Below are 22,488 nucleotides of genomic sequence, written 5' to 3'. Positions count from 1 at the left end.
TTTCCTGTGTTTTCAATGTTAAAAAAGCCTGACTCCTTTCTAAGGATTAAAAATATTTCTCTTAACCACACTGAAAACCAGATATCCTCGTGGTGCTCAATTTTCTAAAGAAGGTCCAATTCAGACAGCAGCTTCTTGTGGACTGTCATTAGTAAGATGTAAAAAAATATATTAAATGGTATAGTATGGAAACTCTGGTCATTTTTGGATTAATGATTTGGTCAAATACATCATGCCCATAGTGAGAGGATTGATTTATAAATTAGGCTATATCTCTGTTTTCCAAAATATGTCTAGTTTTAAAACACAACTGTTAGAAATGTTTATAATGAATAAAACATATTTTTTCATTATTCCTTTATTGGTTACTTCCTTTTTTATGCAGTCAGGTAATTAGTTTCCTTGAGACTCATTTTGTGTCATTGTTATGTTCAGGTTCAAGCAGTGAGTATAATTTAGTTAGAATGACGGTTATGTTATGGTAGGTTTGGGACATTCTAGTTTAGTAACTGATAAATGCTTGTGACCTAAGTTGCTTATTTGAAAGCAACATGAATTAATCTGTCAATAACAAAGACAGCATGACAAAAGCCTTGAAAATTATCTTCTGGAGTACAAATAGGTCTATAAGCTAAGGTCATTACAACATTTCTTTTTTTCATGCATATTTTTAGTTGTTTTTAACAAAAGTAATTAAAATATAAACTTTAGAAACTTCTTAGGTTAGATAAGATTTAAATTTAAAAACTTAAGTTTATCTTGATAATTTGTATCTTAAGACAACCACACACAGCATGACATGATTGAAATGTATTGTTTATACAAAGTTGTTTTGCTGTAATATATGGGGTTTAATGTACTGGAAAATGGTCTATTAGTATACTGTAAAGCAGTAAAACTGATGTAACCCCATAGAAGAAAGTCCAGAGGTGTGAGGTCTGGTGAATGTGAGAGAAATTCAGTGCTATCTCTTTACCCAATCCATCTGTTCAGCAAATTTTGGTCAAGAAAGGCCCTCATATTACAGTGGTAGTGGGAAGGTGCTCCATTTTGCTGGAAATAAAACTCCTCATCTCCAAATTGCTATTGAATGCAGGGCACAACAGATTCTTGTAGCAAGTTCAGATAAACGAGACCAGTGACTGTGTGTTTGAAAAAGAATGGTTCAGTTATGTCGAACACTGATAATCCACACCACACTGTAACCCCTGGTAAATTTACGTGATGCTCAATTATTACATGTGGTTTCTGAGGTGGCCAATAGGTGCAATTGTGGTGATTAACTGAGCCAGTTAACTTAAATGTGGTCTCATCACTACAGACAATCTTGTTTAGAAACTATGCATCCTCTGTAGATTTTGCCAACTACTACTTACAAAATTCAACTTTCCAGTCAGGATCATCTTCATTGTTTTATGGACTAATGCAGGAAGGAAACTTTTCCAATGAATGTACTTCAACATGTGATGGATGCTTGATTTTGGGATTCCTGTCTTGTGGGCTGTTTGTCAAACAGATTTTCTTGGAAATCGGTGGAAACTTTCCAATATCTCTGTTTCTCATGTGGGACTGGTGGACAACAAAGTCTTTCAAAATGCCCTTTATGGATGTCTTGAACAGTTTCGTTTGTTTAAAACTTATCTCTGATGAGAGTAATGGTGAGTCACATTGGTGGATCTGTATGAAACTCCCATCTAAACCATCTTTACACTTCAGCTATGTTCTTGCACTTCCAGTAGCATTTTAAGATAAATTTCCTTTTCTCAAAGCTTATTCTAGCTTCTGCTATTACTTCAAATCAGTTGCCCCTGTAAAAAAAAGAAAGTTTGAGTGAGTTACAATCATTCAAAGTGTGTACACATTTTTGGGATGCCCTGTATATAAAGTTTTATGGTTGTGTGGTGGTTACAAAATAATGAAACCCATATATGTGAGGTTAATGGAAATAACGTGTTAAGAGCACTATATCTCATTTGGCCTTTTTTATATACAGGTCTAAGTATATATATATTTTTTTTAGTAAAGTGGGGAAAACATCCATTAACTTAGATTTGAAAAATTTACAAATTTTTATAAAAAAACGAAACTGTCTAATAAAATTTAGAAATACTTGAGTACCTTCTTTCTCTTGGATCTAACAGTACGTGTTTGCTTCAGGATACTCTGGTCATTTACTTCAGATCTACCATAAACTCACTGTCTTTTTTGGTGTCACTCATTCCCTCATTTTAGCTTTCATTACGATGGTGGATTACTCAATTCTGCACAACCCTGGGCATTTCTCTTCCTCCATTTGATCCAGAATTACATCTATTTAGAACCATGAAATGGGTCAGTAGTTAAGTCTGAGGACTTTTAACACTCAAATATTTTAGTTTCAATACATGTGTTGGGCTCAGCACAGATTACACATTGTGTAGCTTTGCTCTTGACAATAATAAAACCTGCAACTTAAACCATTCAGTCAGTGCCTCTGTGTTCAAGTAGGGTGTTCTAGATACTTGACTTCTTTCTGGAGTCTGAATTTCAAAGGATTGTTCTCTCTACATCGATATCTTAAAGGTGTGAGCTGGTCATAATCTTTTGACCTTTTCTGTCTGGCCTTCATATCAATGTTTCATTCAGACACCTCAGTCACTTTAATCCATTTACAGGGAGTGTACTCACTCTTTTTTGTTCTAGACTTTCCCTCTTGGTTCTATAATCATTATATTTATTTGTGGTCTCTCATGTATTAGGAAGTTAAGCTTGATGGTAGATCTACTATTTCACCTACTTCAAATCTTTTCCATTTCTAGAGCCTTCCTCCAGTGTTTTTAATGGATTTTCTTTCACTTTAAGAGGCCTGTTGTCATTGCCTTTCTGACTTATAACAACATCTAACTTTCACTCTTGGTCTTCAGCCCTAGACTTTACAGTTTTAGCAATGGATGCAGCAAGTCAGGATTGGCTCAGTCTCTTAATTCTGCCTATTCATCTCTCTGACTTCTTTTCATTTATTCTCTTGCATGTTAGGACAATTTTGTATACCGCTTTGCACCTCTTTCCTAGCAATACTCTTTTGGTTATTATAGATCCCTTTTAAACATTTTTATTGCTCGCCTTCTCTACTGGAACCTCTGTTTAGTTCTCAGGACTCGCATGCTTCCCTGGTCCAAACTGTTGGACATCTTTCTTTTCTGATATTTTATTTTATTTTTATTTTTTTTAGCCCAGGAGCTATTGCTATAATTTCTTTGTTTTGGCCACCTCACTCTATCACCTTTAATATTATTCTTTGTTTTGGCCACCTCACTCTGTCACCTTTAATATTATTCCTTGTTTTGGCCACCTCACTCTATCACCTTTAATATTATTCCTTGTTTTGGCCACCTCACTCTGTCATCTTTAATATTATTCCTTGTTTTGGCCACCTCACTCTGTCACCTTTAATATTATTCCTTGTTTTGGCCACCTCACTCTATCACCTTTAATATTATTCCTTGTTTTGACCACCTCACTCTATCACCTTTAATATTATTCCTTGTTTTGGCCACCTCACTCTATCACCTTTAATATTATTCCTTGTTTTGGCCACCTCACTCTATCACCTTTAATATTATTCCTTGTTTTGCCACCTCACTCTATCACCTTTAATATTATTCCTTGTTTTGGCCTCACTCTCACTCTATCACCTTTAATATTATTCCTTGTTTTGCCATTCTTGTTCTTGGCCATCACTTTCACCTTTAATATTATTCCTTGTTTTGGCCACCTCACTCTATCACCTTTAATATTATTCCTTGTTTTGGCCACCTTACTCTATCACCTTTAATATTATTCCTTGTTTTGGCCACCTCACTCTATCACCTTTAATATTATTCCTTGTTTTGGCCACCTCACTCTATCACCTTTAATATTATTCCTTGTTTTGGCCACCTCACTCTATCACCTTTAATATTATTCCTTGATTCTTGTCTTCCCCCCATAACTTGGGGAACTTGGGAGGATTGATAAATACTGCTTTTCTAATTGGTACACCTTCTCTTTCTTTCCTTCTGTAATCATTCTAACCTATTTGTCTCCTTTGACCTGTATAAGCTTTTCATTGTTATCTCACTTACAAGTTGGTTTGTTAGAATACATTGATGTAAAATGATGATAACAAAAATGTTTTTATGAAATAACTAATCAACAGGAAAAATGAACAAATACATTTCCCATCAACATGGACAAATACATCTGTTAATTTTAAGATTTTTGATGCTTTAAATAACTTGATTGTGATGTTAGCTATAGATACCTTGTGAGAGTTATATTAAAGTAAGTACAATGTTTTAAACAACAGTTATATTGCTCTTATTCTTATGTCTTTATGCTGCAGAGGACTATGACTGCTATATGTTTGTCTTCAGCATGATAATGTAATGTCCATTGTAATGTGGATTATCGTTTGTTCTATAGCCAACTCACAACAACTTTGTTACTGTAAGGTGGAAGTCTAAAGCATATTTCCTATATACAGTATTTATTAAATTGAAAGAATCTCAGTCTTACTTCTGACTTGTTTTGAAATGTATTTGTTCATTTTCCTGTTGAGTAGTTATTTTATAAAAACATTTTTGTTATCACCATTTCACATCAATGTACTCCAGCAAACCAACTTGCAAGTGAGATAACAATGAAAAGCTTATGCTGTCACAGGTATGTTGTTATGTGTGTGTTTATTGTTTTGCATTAAATGTATTAGCTTCAAATCTTACTCTGTTAGAAGTAATTGAATTTATTGAAATTAGGTTGACACTTGTGTAAGTTGTTACACAGATGTATTAAAGAAATAGTCACAAGAAATTAAAAATGATACTGTTTCTAGTATCAAAATCAGTAAAAAAATTACTTAATACTATTATCGTATAAAAATAAAATACTGTGAAACTAGGAATTATCTCATGCTCAAAATGTTTCGATGTTAAATCAGTACTTTTTTTTTGCATTTTGTTTTGTTCATTCTTGAAGTGTTGTGAACTCTGTCTTTATGCAACATGTTCTAAATTACTTAAACTTCATCTGTCTATCTGTGTTTGGTGAACTTCAAGTGTATTTTCCTGATATTAAAGCACAATTTCTCACTGCCTCTGTTCTTTCCTGACATTTCAGAGGATGATTTCAGGTGCATAGAGGTATTAGTCACATTATCATGTATTTTAGTAGGCTAAATCAACTTTTGTTACTGATTAGTCATTGGTAATGCTTTTTTTATCAGCAAAAAGAAAATAGCTTATCAGATAATGTCATCTTTGAGTTGCCATTTGTTTAGATGTTAGTGTTTGTTCTTTGGAAATAATTGTGCTTATCTGGTATTATGAGTGGTTGCAGTAGAAATTTCTATATTGCTCTTTTATGTGCACTTTTTGAATATTTTTTCTAACTTGTTTCAGTCAATTAGTGTTAGAATTGATATATTATTTGGAATAAAGATTATAATCTTTATGGAATATATATATTCCTCAAAATACTAATGAACTTAAGTGCATTACAGATGAAGAAATACTGAAGTACCTCACTGGTATTGCACAGTTGGAGGACCTCTGTTGATGACTTTCTTAACTTAATATTGTTGTTTTCGTTTAACTCTGTAGAAACTGGGACATTACGTTGAACAAGCAGGATGATAAGATATCATAAAGAGATCCATTAGTTTGTTCAACTGTGTAATTCTTGCTTTCTGGCAAATTCTTTGACTTTTGTATACTTTGAAGCATTGTTTGTGGTCATTCTTTTTCGTCTATATGTTTTTGAGGTAAACTAAAGTGTGGGTGACATTTACTTCACTTGTGTGAACTATTCATGTTGTAGTTTGAGTATAACATCAAAAGCTGCAGGTACCTTTACTTTGTGTATGGAAACACATTATGCTGTTATAATAAAACATTGACAAACAATTTATTATAATAGTGAATTGATATTGTGAAGAACACACCATCTGAACAATGTGGAAACACATGCTATTATAATAAAACATTGACAAACAACAATTTATTATCATAGTGAATTGATATTGTGAAGAACACACCATCTGAACAATGTGGAAACACATTATGCTATTATAATAAAACATTGACAAACAACAATTTATTATCATAGTGAATTGATATTGTGAAGAACACACCATCTGAACAATGTGGAAACACATTATGCTATTATAATAAAACATTGACAAACAACAATTTATTATCATAGTGAATTGATATTGTGAAGAACATACCATCTGAACAATGTGGAAACACATTATGCTATTATAATAAAACATTGACAAACAACAATTTATTATCATAGTGAATTGATATTGTAAAGAACACACCATCTGAACAATGTGGAAACACATTATGCTGTTATAATAAAACATTGACAAACAATTTATTATCATAGTGAATTGATATTGTGAAAAACACACCATCTGAACAATGTGAATTGAAACACACCATTATGCTATGCTATTATAATAAAACATTGACAAACAACAATTTATTATCATAGTGAATTGATATTGTGAAGAACACACCATCTGAACAATGTGGAAACACATTATGCTATTATAATAAAACATTGACAAACAACAATTTATTATCATAGTGAATTGATATTGTGAAGAACATACCATCTGAACAATGTGGAAACACATTATGCTATTATAATAAAACATTGACAAACAACAATTTATTATCATAGTGAATTGATATTGTGAAGAACATACCATCTGAACAATGTGGAAACACATTATGCTATTATAATAAAACATTGACAAACAACAATTTATTATCATAGTGAATTGATATTGTGAAGAACACACCATCTGAACAATGTGGAAACACATTATGCTGTTATAATAAAACATTGACAAACAACAATTTATTTTCATAGTGAATTGATATTGTGAAAAACATACCATCTGAACAAGACAGTTGAGCACTATGAAAGTAAGCAGTATATTCTCTGAAATAAAACCACTTTATTGTGCTTGAAAATAATTGTTTTGTAAATTTACTGTTAATTCACTTAACCCTGTTGTCTTGCTATGGTCATGGGTCAAAGGCCATGTCATCACACTTGTTAAATTGTAATCAAAATTTAATAGAATGACTGAAGAATATATGTTTGTAAATTTGTTATCAAATTGTAGTTTATGATTCCAATTTTAATATTATACAAATAGTAAAATTTTAATTTGAAAGCAAATATTAACGAAACACATCTAAACATTGATTTGTGTGTGTTACATCATATGTTGAATGCAGCACTATTTCAATTTAAATGTTTATGTTGTTAAAATATAAAGTTTATAGTTTTGTACAAATTACAACTCAAATTGCCTGTGTTGACATGCTAAAATATAAAATAATAATCTATATTTTCTATTTGTTGAGATATCACTCGTACTGAATCAAACACAGTAGATTCTCACATATCTCGTTCCATTTTTTGGAAATGCTCCATTATATACACTTCTGTCTATGACATGAATAACTGAAATGTTCAGAATGTCCACAAAGTTGGTTCACTCAGTCATTTTCAAGTGTGATGTTGTCACTTCCTTTTGAAACAAGAATTCAAGAAGGTAGATTTAGTCTAAAGTCTGTTTGAAATTTAATATTTTTTATAGAGTCAAATACAACTTAGTTACTAATCTTCATAAATTATAATGGAATTCTATGGTATCAATATAGTTATTTATGATTTTTTGGTTATTTCTAAGGGATGTATAGAAGCCAAAAAACAAGATTTTGTTTCACATCTTCCACCTTCTAAGAAAAATAAATTTAAGAGCTTGTTTGTAAATAGTAACAATGTATGTACATATATAATGTATAATAATTGAAATGTTACTGTATATTACCAAATACTATTACTCATCCACTAAAGTACAATAAACATAGGCTACTTTATAAAGGTTACTTTTATATTTTTGGATATAGTTGATAATTAATTAATAAAAATGTTTTATTTTCACTTTAAGGATATTGTTTTTATTTAAAATGTCATGATTATAATTACATAACCAATTAGAGAGAGTAATTTTTTATAAATGTTGTTGGAATAGTCTTCATGTTATACTACAATTGTTTACCATACTTACCAAACAGTAAACTTATCTGATTTAACCTTCACTTTTTTTTGTTGAACAACAACAAAAAATAAACATGTTTACAAACATTGCAACTTAGTAAAACATTCAATCCATTTCTATACTGTATAAGCTTAAGTGCTTAATCTTATGTTATTATGTTCTTATTGAAGACATCCTTTTCAGCTTTCAGATAGATGTAATTTAACAAGTATAGAAACTATACAAAAAACAACCTTCAACATGTATTCTTAAGACGACTCTCATAGGTATTTGCAACCTTCTTAGATCATCTCCAGGTAAGAAGGCCGAAATGTTGTTATGTACTCTATTTTAATTAACGTGTTAATATCCATACCAGCTGTCTTGAAAATATATTTTTACTTCAATTGAGTTTCTTGTCATCACAAACCTTAAACATCTGTACTTACTCTGTTAATATGCAGAAACACTTAATTTTTATTTTATCCAATCATAATTAAATTTCCTTTGTAGCTGGTTTCAAACTTCTGTGTTGTTTAGTGCATAATTAAATCACTTGATCTGGCATTGTAAAAAGGTTTCATCCAAGGTCTGAACAAAAGCTAACAGAAATACTGAAATATTAAGAAATGGATAATATATTTTAAGTGAAAGATTGGTTCTCAGTAAAAAATGATACTCTTTGTTAGAGGCAGGAAGTGTTTGATTGGCGTATTCCTCTTTAGCATTTTTCTCCCATACTTTGTTTCAAGTGTCTTCTCATCCAATTTGACACCCTATCTTTTCATTGGCATTTCATCCTTTTTTGTTCCTTGGAGGTACTTTTTCAATTGGGCATGTGGATTACCCATAATATTTCACACTCCTTAATATTTGTATTGGATTGCCATTTCTATCTTTTTAAGACTGTCATCTTCTGCCTGTATCCATTCTTCAAAATTCAGTACGACTTTGATTGGGTATGCTTTTCTTACTTATTCTTTCCTTCTCAGGGGCTCTTTTTCCCTTTAATTAATCCTCAATGTTTGGATCTGGCTCTGTGGCAAGTGGTACCTGACCAGGTATTGTGTAACACATCAGATCCACACTGTATGGTCACGATGACTTATATTTCCATGGCCGTGCAATGCACAGTGCAGAGATGGGAAATTTTACAAGATAACACGTTTGCCCTTGTTGGTTTGCCCTCATGGTGGTACTTTTAACAAAAAATTTGCCCATCCTGAACCGTACTCACCCATGGACTATATATGTAAAACAAAAGAGGATAGCTGCTTGTCCTTACCATTCCTTATATTCAATAAATTGCTATAGTGTGCTTATAAAATTAGGGTTTTGTGGTCACCCATTGCACTGTTTTGGGTGTTGTTGTTTCTCTGGATTCTTCACCTCATTTCTCCCTTTTCTTATAGTGGAGTTTAAAGAGACTTACTACATCCTAATTCCAAGCCATGGGAATGGTGAACCTACATGTTGTTTCCTTCCCATACTTGCCTAACTTCCTATCTCAACTGTGGATTTATTTAAAGAAAGAAAATTATCTACCTGGCTTATGCACTCTCATTGCTCTCTTTCCTTCTGAGCAAGAAAAAAGTCCTTTCCTTCTGGGATCTTGATCAGGGTCAAGGCACAGCTGTGAGTGATGTCGAAAGGTCATTCAACTTGTTGTGTTTCAGTTTTCATTTTTAAATTTTCTTTTAGATTTGTCCATTTTCCACAAGCTTTTCAAGTTTCATGATGGCTGGTATTTCAGACAAATTAAAATTTTAGTCTTCCACAAAACAGCAGTCTCTTTGATCACAATTCTGAACTTGCAAGAAATGTTTTTGATGTTTTGTGGTGGTAGAAGAAATCACAGATTTTATCTGTTTTAAAGTAATTTGCTTTTGTTAGTTGAGTCTCTTCTGAACTAGGCAGCCAAAGTGTGGTCTTACTTCTTGCTGCAGTATCCATTTGCAATGATATTTTGATACAGAAAACCATGTTCAAATGCTTATATACCTATCCTCACAGATTATTTAGGTATTAATATTCTTAAACATTTTAACCAATGTAGAATACTCTGAAAATGTTCGAAGATGTGCTAAAATAATCAGATTGTGCAGATTTAATGTGAGCTACAAGGTAAAATTTTAACAACCTTGAGCAACCCTTAAATGTTATTCAATAAAGATAAAATATAATGTGTATTTTATTTTGTACATTGGAACAAAATGAGGGGATGAGAGTGTTCTAAATCAGAGCTTTAGAAACAAGGGCCACTTGAATAATTATGTTACCCTATTTACAAAGGCAATTGATAATTGTAGCCATGACAGTAGGGTCATAAAGCAAGTGTTAGTCTTTATATTATTGTTGTGTTTGGAATGTCAAAACAACTAATAATGGTAGTTCTCCATTGTTTTCTTATTCAATTGTGAATTTAGTGTATTTTGTGGCTGTTTCTGATTCACTGATATAGTGTCTGTGTATCTTTTACATGGTTGATAAATATTGAGGAATAGAGCAGTATGATTCTGATTATTGTATCACTTCTAAGACAAAGGTTTGGATTTTAGTTTCAACATTGTTTATAGTAACTAAATGAGGAAAAAAAAAATTTAGTAGGATTAGCATGTTACGAGTAGTCTAATGATGAATGCAGGTAGCTCACCTACATATTTCACATTTAATTCTAGAATCAAATGCCTAGTGTTTATTATGAAATTCATACAAGTTTCAATGTTCCTTGATTTCACTATTTTTGCATTATTATTATGGTATGTTCATCATCGTCTTTCCAAATAATGGATAATCAAAGGTCAGAACTGGTGTCGCCCCATATTGTTGAGCTTGTTAACAAGCAAATCTTGTTCACTTGAAAGCTCATTGAGGATTCTACCATCTTTTGATGTTAAGTGGACTGAAGAGTATTCTGTGATTTTTAGTTCCTTGAGGAATTGATGCTATTATCTATATACTACAGGAGGTGTGATAAATTAATCTAGAATACTTACTTTGTAATCTACATTCTCACCATTGTACTGTATATACGTACTAGGGTATGAAACTAATTATATCAGTTTCTTATGCTGTTGCAGAACTAGATTCAAATTTTTGAACTCCAAGTGTGAGAGAAAGTTTGTTACAAATTGTCAACTAAAGCAATGCTGTGTTCGCCCCTCTAAGCTATTATAATGACGTGCTAATTGTGTTGTCTGTCAACTAAAGCAATGCTGTGTTCGCCCCTCTAAGCTATTATAATGTCGTGCTAATTGTGTTGTCTGTTCTAGAGTTGTATCATTTCCTAAGATGAAGGTTTCAAGAAGGACTTTCAAGTTTCATACAGAAAGGTCTTATTCTCCTAAATAAACATATTTTTCAATTTATGGACACAAACTTGGAAAAAAGATTAAGTCATATTTTTCCACTTACCCTAAACCTGGTTTTGTTAAATTATATATCACTCTTAATAGTTTAATAAACATTTGATATAATAATTTTCTATATGGTGTTTCACTTATAATCAACCCTGTACATGTAAATATGTGCTTTTATTGATTGTTTTAATTCAACTAATTTATGTAATTCACTAACAAGGTAAACCTGAAAATAAAAAATGTAGTAAATATAGGAACAAAAATAAGTGTTGTATCTACATAGCTTAGACACTTCCTGTTGCAGACAACATAATGTGAACTGCATCAACCACGTGAAAGTAATGGTGTAATGTCTTAACCAACATGGATAGTTTGTCTGCATAGCTGTTGTTCTCTAATAATACAGGCCATATTTGTTGATATCTTTGACAGCATACTTACACCAAAGTTCTAAGTGTGAGAGACAGCATTCATACAAAGATTAAGTCATATTTTTCCACTTACCCTAAACCTGGTTTTGTTAAATTAATCAGAACAAAGTAAGAAACTTAGCAGAAGTGATGCTTTACATAGAATATCTATAATATACCAAGAAATCAATCAGAGTTCTTACAGTAATTATCAAAAACCTTACCTGATGTTCATGTATTTTTTATAGATATCTGCTATGTAACAACCAATTCAGCATAAACCTGAATTAATTACCATAATTCTGGGTACAAAATGCATCAGTAAATTAAAATACAGGTAGTTGGCAATGGTCAGTTGTAAACTCTTTTTCTTAACCTGAAGATGACCTTGGAAGGCTAAAATTTTGTTCTCTGCTTATCAATAAAAATGTTAATAGCCATACCAGTCATTTTAAGATACATTTTTATTTCAAATGGATTTCTCGTCATCAAGAATAGGTAGTTGGTTTGTTAGCCAGCAAGTGACTGAAACATTATCATCACAGTTTCTCATTCTTACCAGTGTCTGAAAACATAAGCATGATGCACAAGCAAGTGCTTTTTGTTCCTTATAATCAACAAAGCAACATTTGGTAGTGAAGTGCATCTGGTCACCACATTCTTTAAATGGTAAAAACATTGTGAATACTACATGTGTGTGTGTGTCTGAGCAATAGACAAAACAGTCCAGGCTAAGACAGACTTTCCTGGTTCTTACCAGTTTTCAAGCCTTGAGGTTTTGGCCTTGTTCCAGTACACAAGTGTAAAACAAGTTTATGTTGACTGCAATAGAAAAAGACCAAATACTAAAAATGAAGAAAGACACTGCTAAAACTTTAACCAGAATCTGAAGTTAGTGGCAAACAAAATATTTGATGAAGAAAGACACTGCTAACACTTTAACCAGAATCTGAAGTTAGTGGCAAACAAAATATTTGATGAAGAAAGACACTGCTAACACTTTAACCAGAATCTGAAGTTAGTGGCAAACAAAATATTTGATGAAGAAAGACACTGCTAACACTTTAACCAGAATCTGAAATTAGTGGCAAACAAAATATTTGATGAAGAAAGACACTACTAACACTTTAACCAGAATCTGAAGTTAGTGGCAAACAAAATATTTGAATTACAAAAATATTCTGTGTGTTTATATATGTATAAGATGATGAGAGAATTCTTCACCAGGTGGTATCAAACACAAATCAGACCTAGGTACAGTTTTATTTAGAAGTATACTGTAACCTTTGTGTTTTTCACATTATCAGGAAAGTCTATTAACAAAAAAGGAGGAACTAAAGCTATGCATTCTTTATCTCTATATATAACCAACTTGCAAGAAATACACTAAGACAAGTTTAATGAATTATCCTGCAACTTGGTCTGTTGTTAAATATAGCAAAGTTAACCAAGCCTCTGACAATGTACAATAATCTTTAAGGAAGGTATTACTGTAAGTCAAGATTATATATGGTCTGTTCATCAAACTATTGTAATTAGATACAGACACTTATATTAACATTTGAAAAAAATTGGATGAATAAAGGTAAGTTCCATATACTTGGTCATAAGATGGTTTAGTTTATATTTATATGGTTCACAAAGTTTTTGATGTCATGGAAGAGTCCTTCAGATTTTAGCTTGGGTTATGGAAAGTCTTGTAAAGGTTGTATAGATTTACATATCAATTCCTCTCATTTAACCTGATGGTCATGGACCAGATTTCATAACATTTACATGTAAGTGTGTATAAATACACATAATTAAAAAGATAAAATACACATAATTATACCTGCATATTCAAAATAATACAGCTTTCTTTAGTACTTAAATCCTTTACATGTACATATTGAAAGGAACAGAAAAGTGCAGATTGTGCTAAAAAATTGTGTGGTTAAGGGAATTTATAAAATACATGCATTGTGTAATTAAACTACAGAATTAGTTTCATTTTGAGCTTAAGTACTGATTATAAGTATTAATTTATTACAAAATACAGATTTTACAGCAAGGAGAATATTCTTAAAACAGATACAGTGATATCATTGATATGGTAATTTTCAAATATAAAAGTTTTAATAGTAAAGGTTTTATTATTTAAATTGATATTCAACAATCTAAAAGTGTATTTACATTTCAGAATTGATAGTGGTTACTTCTGCATATGCTTATCAGTTCTTGTGAATTAACAGATTAGTTTATGGCTGAATAGAAAATACAAACAAAAGGTGAATATGTAGAAATGCTATGCAAAATAGTTGCATATATAATTAGGAATATCTGGGTAAGTAACAATTAAGAGCATAAAGTTATGTGCCTGGGTATTTCTTAATGTGGTATTGTTTGATTTTATTAATAAAGCTTCTCTTATATTTCTTATGTTAGTGTCAGGTTTATGTTTTAGTATGGTGTTATCCTGCCCAGAAAAACTGTTCTTTTTTATTCATATGTTTGTGGATGCAGGAAGGCAGTTTTTGTTGTGTGTGTGTGTAACCTGACATTCAAGTTATATCCTGCTTCACTTGTGTAAAAAGCTAGGCAGTTGTTACACTTTGTTTTGTATATGATACTTCAAGGGTGGGTTCTTGTGTAATTTTCTTAGCATTACTGAATTTTATTCCTTTTGTGAAAACAAATGTAATTGTTGTGTTAAGTTTATGTTTATATTTATGTTCTATAATTTTCCTCTTTTTCTAATAGAGGTATGCTAGTATTTTCCACATATGAAACAGTGCAAAAGAATAGATATCTTTTGTTTTGCAAGAGTTTTTTAGTTTCTTTATTAAATGTGTCCTGTGTATGTTTTATAAATTAGTTAATTGTTTATGTAACTAATTTAGCAGGTTTAAATGTACAGCTTCTACATGTATGTTTTCTGTGGTGCATATAATATGTGCTAAATTTAGAAAGTGGTTTTATATTACCTTAGCACTGGTGGTTTAAATGATTAGAAAAGCAGTTTATGTAATTTCTACTGTTTGGGTTTCTTTGAAGTCTAGTGATAGAAGGTTGAGGGGTTTTGTGTGATGTTAACACTTACGATGTATATTATGTAGTTGTTTTTGACTGTGAATTGTATGTCTTTCTGTAGGTTGCTTATGTGTTAAAGGAAGTACATTTGTTTATCTTGACAAATAAAGCTGTAAAAATGTTATCTTTGTATCTAAGCCAAAATGCAGGTTTATATAAGAAAATGACTCTGACATGTCCAATCCAATCAAGTAAAGAGTAGTCAGAGTACCTGATAATAAATTTCTATGGCAAGTCTGTGTAACTCAAGGAAGTATTAATCTCTTTATTGAAAACAAGTAAATGTTCCTATTTTATCTTAATTCTCTTTTGGGGTCTTGTAAATTAATTTCTGCCGTGAGATGTATTATCTCAGTAGACTTACAACATCTAAATTAAACATACTGATGTTAATGTTTAAACTACATAAGTGTTATAGGAAGTGGGAATTGTTTTTTATTATTGGAAATCCAATACAAATATGAACCAAGGTTGTAGTTTAAACTGTTGTGAGAAGAAAGAACTGGATGTAAAATGTACATGAAAATTATCACACCAATAAGCTGAATGTCATACCTACTATTTTAAAAATATTTTTCCTAATTGTAGAGGCTTGGCATGACCAGGTGGTTAAGGCACTTGACTCATAATTCAAGGGTTGCAGGTTTGAATACCTGTTACACCAAACATGCTCATACTTTCAGATGTGGGGGCATTATGATGTGATGGTCATTCCCACTATTTGTTGGTAAAAGAGTAGCCCAAGAGTTGGTGGCAGGTTGTGCAGACTAGCTGCCTTTTCTCTAGTCTTACACTGCTAAATTAGGGATGGCTAGCGTAGATAGCCCTAATGTAGCTTTGCATGAAATTCAAAAACTAAAACTAATCCTTACTGTAGAAACTGTAACTTAAGTTTACAAAATTGTATAAATTTAAATATTTTATTGAAGTTCCCCCTTTTATGTATTCAAGTCCATGTAAGACTAAATTAATTATTTATTTATTATAATGAAAAATCAGATAATTATTATTACTAGTTATTTGCTGTTAAAAGATTGAACACATGAGAATGTTTAGCCATTATTATTAATATAAAAGTATCTACTATTTTGGATTGGAAGACTATAGTATAGTTTGTGAGTTTAGACTTTTATAAGTGCTTGAAGGATTTGTTATTTTTTTTATTTAAGTCCAGTATTATTTAATATAAAGTTTATTTTTTTATCTTAGGTTAACAGGACAAGTAGTTTAAGCCGTAGTTCTCACTATGGAAGACATTCATTACTACTACAGTCTACAACTGGAGTATTATCTCCAAGAGAACAGCGAAGTCAAACAGACCATCATTACTTGATTTCTAAGTCAGCTAGTCTTCCTCGAAAAAGTTATCACATGACTAATAAGATCTGTGAAACTAAGTATGTACCATATTCAAATAATAAAGCTACACACAAGAGAAATATTTACCATAACAATCCTTATCTGGAGTCTTCTGGTGCACCCAGCTCACCTGGTGATTCAGTTTCAGCAGGTGGTTTAGATACACAAACAAGTGCTAAATTTAATAACACTGACATTCTGAGGAAAGAAAAAGTTAAATACCCAATTATTGGAGCAAATAATCTTCAACAAAACACTTCCTTCAATAAGCCAGTTGACAAAGTAAGCGATCTATATAGTTCATCAGGACCCAAGAAATCTGACATGCCTACCAGATTCACAGTTCCTCAAACGACTAAGAAAGCAAACCACAGTAATGTTTCATGTACTGAAAATCAAACATCTTCAGAAATACCAGCCAGAAAGTCTGTACCTTTTTCATCCATCAGTAGGAAAAGTGGTGTGGATGTTGAAACTGAATTGAGTAGATGTAGCTCTCAACAAAAAACTGCAGTGGAGTTAGAAATAAGTTTTAATACAAATAAAAAGCATGTTAATGACAAAAAGATATGGACCAAAGAAACATCTTCTCCGAACGAAATTATCAAAACAAATGTGTGTACATCATGGAACCACAGAATACCATTAAACACAGAAGGTAGTGACAACTTGAATACACACAAACCATCTTTTATTAAGACAACTACTAATATTTCCACCAGTTTGTCCAGTGGTGCCCTTGAGAAGTTGATGAAACCAGGTGCTTTATCGATGTCATCAAGTTGTCCGAACAAAGATTCTAGAATAACAGAAAGTTTGAACAGAACTCTGAGTGAATCAAGTCACATGTCTTTGCCTGTGAAATTAAAATTAGCTGAAGCTAAAGCTTCGTTTTTTTCAGGAAGTCCTCGTTAACTTGAACTCTGTTTGCAACATGCTGATGTCCCTTAGTCTTTTATGTACATTAATGTGTGTTTAAAAGGAAGTTTTCTTATAGGAGAGAACCATGTTGTATATTTACTGTAACTTAGAAATGCATAATTATATGGGTATAGTAGGTTTTTTACTTAAGACTAATTAGACTTTATAGGATTATTGTAAGCCATGTTTTTAAGTATTTAACTGTTTTTATGTAAATGTAATTCATAAATTAATTTAAAAATAATGTAACTTTGAAAGATCAATTTGTTAATATGAACTTTTGAGGAGGTATTAAATACGGAAAATTCCCTGTTTACAAAGTTATGTATTAAAGTTGCTCAAGTTTTTTTTAGTACGGTTGATGTAGTCAAAATCAAGAAGCTCCTTTAGTAAAGTCTTCCACTAGGTTTAATTAGACAGTTAATACAACTGTTACCTTGTATTTAATATGTTAGACTAACCAATTATATGACTGAATTGTTTATGTGTTTACTCAGGATATGTTTTTTTGTACAATTATCTGGTTAAATATTTTTTTCAGATTGTTATAATTATATCTGGTTATCAATTATGGTAACTGAATGTACATTATTATTGTTGTTATTATTATTTTCTCTGATAGTGCTTGAAAAACTTATTTTTGCCATTTGATAAACTATATTAGAGTTTTATGTAACATCAAGCTAATTTTTTTCTTTCTTAGAAACATTTTTCTTTTCTTTGTAATATTTGTTTCCAGAACTGTTTCCTTGCTCTGGACCTTGCTACTTCTATCTTTTAAATTTTCATAATTGGTATGTTTGTAGTTTTTGCATTATTTCCAAAAATATTGAGAACAGTGTGGATGCACGACTGGTGAGTCAATGAATTCTATTCATTACAAGTAATAATGCACAACTGTCAACTTGTATAGGTGTCTACCTGTAATTACTGCTACAAAAAACCCCATAATTTTGATTAATGTGCCTATAGAATTTTGTGCCAACTTTATGATCTATAATTGCTAACATATATAGTTGTCACAATTACATACTGGACTTGGCAGTCATTGTACATAACTCGATTTTTCACAAAAGTTTGTACTTTTCCAGTATAACAAATTGTTGTGTGAATATAACCACTCCTTATGATACAGTAATATATCACTGGTATGACTGAAAATAACCAAAACTTATGATGATTATGATACTTTTATTTCACAAAAAGCAACTCGGGCATGACATTGATTCCCAATTAAACAGTAATACAGCTGTATGCTTTCTAAACTAATAAGAAACAGTCGTGGTGGCCAAAATGTACTACTCAAATAGTGTTAGAATGGTATATTAAAGTATCTATAATCAATTTTTAGTTCTAATCTACACAGATGGTTTCCTTTAATAAGAAGGTGAAGATAATTAGTTGACAACTCATATGTAAGATTATGATGGAGACAGCTTAAAGCATATTTATTAATAATTTCCAGATTACATAGATTCCAAAAAAAAAATGTATAACAAGCCACAAAATCTTGCAACTGTACAAGTGAAAGTCAGTTATGAATTTACTTGGAAAGAAGAATTATTGTTAGAAGTATTTGTTTCTGTATTTAAACTACACAACTTCTATAAGTTAATGCACAGTATTGAATAACACTATGTAACAAAATTTTTATTTTTTCTTGTTCCTGGGCAGAAAGTGTTATTTCCCAATTGCTCATGCCTGAAGTAAATGGAAAAGACATGTTTCTCTTCAAACTTTGCTTTTGTGACCTGGGAGTGTATAATGAAAACATGATGGGAGACTATATTGGGGGCTGATACGTTGAAAGTGTGAAACATAACAGTTGCAAATCTCTAAAGACTATTCACTTCTAAACATTTTTGTATAACTTAAGTATAAAAAAAAGTAAATCTGGATTCATATGTTTTATTTAGACCTTATGTAAATGAAAATGTGCAAATTTGCCCATTTTTACACAGAAAATAGGTTAATTTCTAAATTTCATAATCCAGGTCACAAAAGAAAAGTTTGAAGGGAATAAGGGCCATTTTCTGTACTTTTACAACATAAGCAATTAAGAAATAATGCATATTATCCAGGAACAAAATTTGTGTTACATAGTATAACCAGAAGTTAACATAATAAAATTTAAAAAAAAAGAACAATATGGATATGTTTTAATTATTACTTTAGTGGTAGGAGGAAGGACTGGGATTGTCAAGCATTTAGTTTGGCTCTCTTGATTGTCTTGTGTGATTTAAATCACAAATTTGTAAGTGGTTTTTACTTTTACTGATATAGGATGCCTCACATATACTCACCTGCATTTTTCTGCTCTGTAAATTTTTAAATGTGGTCTTAGTTTGAAAATAAAGTTTTTCAAGTGTAATATGTAGAGTTTTATGTATAATTTTTGCATTGACAAAAGTGTCTCCTAAATTGGTTTTGGATAGCTAAATGTTGTGGGAATATGGTATGCTTAAGAGTATTGCACATTCATGTATGGTGTAGGTTTGTATATTACAATAGATTAGCTGACAGTTGTTCATAGTTTTATTCTTATGATCAAAGTTCATGTTCTGTTTTTACAATTTCATGATTAAAAGTGTAGTGACAGTGTGCTCATTTACTGGTTAAAGTTAGTTTTTTTTTAACCTCATAGCAAGAAATATAGCTACAAATACTGTGGTGCTTTCTTTTTGCCTCTGGTATGAGACTTACAGAGACTGATTGTAGAGTTAAGGTGACCACACTGTGTATACAGTAATGTATCTATCATTTACCCTATTCTTGCAGCTGGTAAGGGCCTGTAGAGACTCAGTTAAAGTGGTGAGCACAAATATTCATCAAAATGCCTTTCTCTTGTGGCTGGTTTTGATCCATTAAGTCTGATAGTAGCGGAGGTAAGCACACAGGGTATGGTCTGAATGAGTTCCATCCTTTCTACACATATTGACCATCTGATATCTTGTATGTAAATAATCAGATGGCCATGTATTTATTCTGTCCCTTCTTGCAACATAATTATGGTCTTTTTGCTTTTTCAATTCTTCTCTGCAGATGAAGAATGTACCCTGAATTAAACAAGGTACAGTCCTCCATAGGTGTGCACCAATTTGCACCTCTGTTACAGCCTATAGGTTTCCTTCACATCTCTTCTGAAAGGGCTTGTCTAGGTAATCTTTACACTGGCATCTCCACCTTCTCAGCACAGGATTCTAGTTAAATATTATGTTAATATTTGTTTCACATGTTAACATTTTCCTTACTTAAAAATGTATTTCCAATAGGTACTCATCTCTTCATACATTCCCAACAATCCACTCCACTTCCAGTGCACATTGTTTCACTGCCTTGTCAAAGAATGAAAGTTCACAAGTGTGAAGTGCATGAGGTGTTGTGCATGGAGATGTATTGTACTCCTGTTGGTAGAGGGCTCTGCTGTATGTCATGTTTTGATGTGAAATTAGGTGGAAGTTGTCACAAGGCTTGTTGGTGGCTTATAAATCTGTTTGGCAATATTTGTGAACACATAAGGAAGAATGTTTAACTATATCCAGAGGTATCTATTGGAAATATTTTTTTCAGGTAAGGAAGATATTGGCATTAAGAATTTTGAGTTTCATCACTGCTATGTTTGCATGTATAGGTGACTTAAAGTGATGCTGCAAGTGGTTTAGGCCTTGTTGATTGTCTTATCTGACCTAAAGATATTATCTCGCATCATTTTCAACTATGAGGTTTTACGAAGGAATTTTCAAATTTCAAGAAAGGCTTTGTTCTTATAGTTAAACATATTCTTAATTAATGGATATGAATATTTATTAATTTGTATGAATTTACCATGTGTCTTAACAGATAAAGAAATGACAGTTATCAACTACAGTTTTTTTTAAATATTAGTTATCTTTCTTTGATTGCTCACAGAAGTCATGGAGAATTTTGATCACTTTTTTTTGTATATTAAATGTTGTAATATTTACTTACTCATGATTTCAATTATCACAGTTATGTCTTTGAACCTTCCTTGTTTTTTTAACACTTATATATGTAACAATGTAGGTGTTACTGTCAATTTCATACTTCTTGTTAGTCAGCAGGTTAACATATCAGCAATCAAAGCTCACCTGTTATCATTTGCCTTTAAGTACTCTGCAACTTTTTGGTTTAACTATTATTATATTAATTTATTGATAATATCTGTCTTTTCTTTATAGTTTATTTCTGATGGAAATGCTTTTCTGATTTTCTCAGGTACATATATGCCCTTGTGAGTTCTGAAATTAACATTACCTGACCAATTGTACACTTTATCTGCAGTAAATGTGTTTTGAACACATGGAATATCTTTTTTTCACTGACTTACAATTAGTCATTATTTACTTTGTAAATTTTTGATGTAATCTACTGAAATCGCTGAAATATAACTGATTTCAGATATACATGTAGTTTATCTTGTTCCTTTGCTATCTGTCAGAATTGCCACAAAATATTTTTGAATTTAAATAAGGTTTTTGTAAATGCTGATCATCATATGTGTTTTCTCTGACATTCTTTGCTTTCACATCTTTGACAATGTCATAATTTATAGTATACTTGTTGAGAACATGCTTTATGGTGCACACATTTTTTATACAGTGGGAGGTGTGACCTGTCCTGGGATGCTTACATTGCAGTTTGTTATTAGGCCCATGTATTTTCATGAGACTCATTTGGATCCAATATGTGTGTTTTTTAAATTAGTGTAATTAAGAAATTCCCATTTTTTAAATCTATAGACCATTTATAGAAGACAGCTAGTCAAGTTTAAGTTTAATATATTTTGTTAAGAACTTAATGTCATTTGATAATGGTAGCCATTTTGTCAGTCAGTTCAAATATTTTACTTTTAAATATGAAGTGAGATTGTTTCACCACAAAATATAAAGTTGTTTTAAAAATATCTTTAGTTATATCCTGTAAAACTTGATTTTCAGTGAACACAAGGCTAGAACAAAGATAATTAATATTGTTCTGACATAAACAGTAACTTTCTATCATGACTAGCACATTGATTATTATCTTTAAACTGTGTCTGTTTTAGGTCATTAGCAAATTCAGAAGTATCTTTCACAGAATATTCATTTTTTTAAAGTTATTTTTAAACTGGGTCAGAAGTCTTGCTAAATGATTGTGGGTGCTTACACTTGGAACATTTTTTTCTGATAAGCATTTGGAATAAATGCCATGTTTTAATAAATCTCATGGTAAGAGTGCAAACAACAAAAGTTTGAGCAATGAGTGAGATTGTTTTTAACCAAAATTA

The 22,488-nt window shown here is 31.4% G+C and overlaps 1 protein-coding gene across 2 annotated transcripts in view; it reads left to right on the top strand.

Moving 5' to 3' along the window:
- The window catches only part of ko (Stork-head domain-containing protein knockout), a 75,154-nt gene that overhangs the window by 36,945 nt on the left and 15,721 nt on the right, over nt 1-22,488 (top strand). For both annotated transcript variants that reach the window (XR_013028831.1, XR_013028830.1), the window contains exon 4: nt 16,131-20,771. The gene's annotated coding sequence lies outside the window, so the exon portion shown is untranslated. The remainder of the gene's footprint in view (nt 1-16,130; nt 20,772-22,488) is intronic.

Source organism: Tachypleus tridentatus, chromosome 6 (assembly GCF_004210375.1).
Source record: "Tachypleus tridentatus isolate NWPU-2018 chromosome 6, ASM421037v1, whole genome shotgun sequence".
Lineage (NCBI taxonomy): Eukaryota > Metazoa > Arthropoda > Merostomata > Xiphosura > Limulidae > Tachypleus > Tachypleus tridentatus.
This window is presented reverse-complemented; position numbering and strand designations above follow the sequence as displayed.